At 42.3% G+C, this 2,087-nt stretch overlaps 1 long non-coding RNA gene across 1 annotated transcript; it reads right to left on the bottom strand.

Annotated features, from left to right (window-relative positions):
• Nucleotides 1-223: 223 nt before the first annotated feature.
• Nucleotides 224-1,886, bottom strand: LOC115949347. The gene is made up of 3 exons (XR_004082855.1): nt 1,774-1,886; nt 456-551; nt 224-365 (listed from the first exon to the last, which is right to left on the bottom strand). It is a non-coding gene; the product is annotated as an uncharacterized LOC115949347 (long non-coding RNA).
• Nucleotides 1,887-2,087: the final 201 nt, after the last annotated feature.

The raw sequence follows: 2,087 nt of genomic DNA, 5'->3' as shown, positions 1-2,087 counted from the left end.
TTTTTGTTCCATTTTTGTTCCATTTTTCTGCCGTTTTTGTTCCATTTTTGTGCCTTTTTTTGTGCCATTTTTGTGCCGTTTTTGTGCCATTTTTGGGTGATTTTTGTGCCATTTTTGTTCCATTTTTGGGGTGATTTTTGTTCAATTTTTGTGCCATTTTTGTGTCGTTTTTGTGCCGTTTTTGGGGTGATTTTTGTGCCGTTTTTATGCCATTTTTGGGGTGATTTTTGTGCCGTTTTTGTGCCATTTTTGGGGTGATTTCCGCCCGTTTTGCGTCACCTGTAGAGCCCCAGGTCGGTGAACCAATCCTGCACCAGCAGCACCACGTGGCACACGGTGAACAGGAAGGCGGCGATCTGCAGCGACTGCATCGGCAGAAATTAGCATAAATTAGCATAAACACATCCTCATTAACACAACCAACCCCTCATTAGCATAATTAGCCCCTCCCTCACCTGGGTCTCCACGTAGGCGTGGGGCAGAGCGAACTCGGGCGGAAGTTTCCGGTCGTTGTTGATCAGGTGATCCAGGTGGGCGGGGCTTAGGATGGGCTGGGGGCGTGGCCAAGAGGGTTTGGCTCAGTGAGGCCACGCCCACGCGATCTAAGTGGGCGGGGCTTAGGATGGGCTGGGGGCGTGGCCAAGAGGTGCGAGGTTGGTAATGCCACGCCCATGTGACCCAGGTGGGCGGGGCTTAGGATGGGCTAAGGGGCGTGGCCAAGAAGGTTGGGAGTCTGAGGCCACGCCCACATGCCAAATATGGTAATGAGGGGGCGGGGAAATGGGTTTAATGAGGGGGCGGTTGGGGTGTGGTAATTATGGTAATTGGGGTAATTATGATAATTGAGTAAATTATGGTAATTAGCATAATTATGGTAATTGGGGTAATTATGATAATTGAGTAAATTATGGTAATTAGGGTAATTATGGTAATTAAGATAATTATAGTAATTAAGGTCATTACTATAATTGGGGCAATTAGGGTAATTGTAATTGGGGTAATTACAGTAATTGGGGTAATTACGGTAATTAAGGTAATTACAATAATTAGGGCAATTAGAGTAATTGTAATTACAGTAATTACAGTAATTAGGGTAATTATGGTAATTAAGGTAATTGTAGTAATTAAGGTAATTACTACAATTGGGGCAATTAGGGTAATTGTAATTGGGGTAATTACGGTAATTGGGATAATTACGGTAATTGGGGCAATTACGGTAATTAAGGTAATTATAATTAGAGTAATTACAGTAACTGGGATAATTACAGTAATTAAGGTAATTACAATAATTGGGGTAATTAGGGTAATCGTAATTGGGGTAATTATAGTAATTAGGGTAATTATGGTAATTGGGGTAATTATAATTGGGGTAATTACAGTAACTAGGGTAATTAGAGTAATTAAGGCAATTACAATAATTGGCATAGTTGTGCTAATTGAAGTAATTAACTTAATCTATAAAATCAATGTTAATTATGATCCAAATGAAGCTAATTAGGCACAATTAGGGTATCCCCATGTAATCAATGCTACTTATGGACCAATTAAAGCTAATTAAGAGCAATTAAGATATTTTTAAGGTACTTTTAGCCTAATTAGCACTATTAATTAAACAATTAACCTTAATTAACCACAAATAATGAACTTTTGGGCTCGTGGTTAGTATTTGCAATGCTATTAATGCAAATTAACAGCAATTAAAGGCAGATAACAACCAACTACAGACAGCTAAGGGTTAATTAGGGTTAATTGGGGTTAATTGGGGTTAATTACCTGTGTGTCCAGGAACAGCACGCGCTCCTGGGTGATGAACAGGTCGATGCCCCCGGTCTGGGCCCCGCCCCTCTCGCGCAGCTCGGGCGGCTGCGGCCGGAACACGAACGAGCTGAAACCGGTACGGACCAGTTTGAACCAGTACGGACCAGTACGGACCAGTTTGAACCGGTACGGACCAGTTTGAACCGGTATGGACCAGTATGGACCAGTATGGACCAGTTTAAACCAGTATGGACCAGTACGGACCAGTATGAACCGGTATGGACCGGTATGGACCAGTATGGACCAGTATAAACCAGTATGGACCAGTA

Source organism: Geospiza fortis, unplaced genomic scaffold, assembly GCF_000277835.1.
Source record: "Geospiza fortis unplaced genomic scaffold, GeoFor_1.0 scaffold1240, whole genome shotgun sequence".
In the NCBI taxonomy this organism is placed as follows: domain Eukaryota; kingdom Metazoa; phylum Chordata; class Aves; order Passeriformes; family Thraupidae; genus Geospiza; species Geospiza fortis.
Note: the sequence above shows the minus strand (reverse complement) of the source record. Positions and strands in the feature narration are given on the sequence as shown.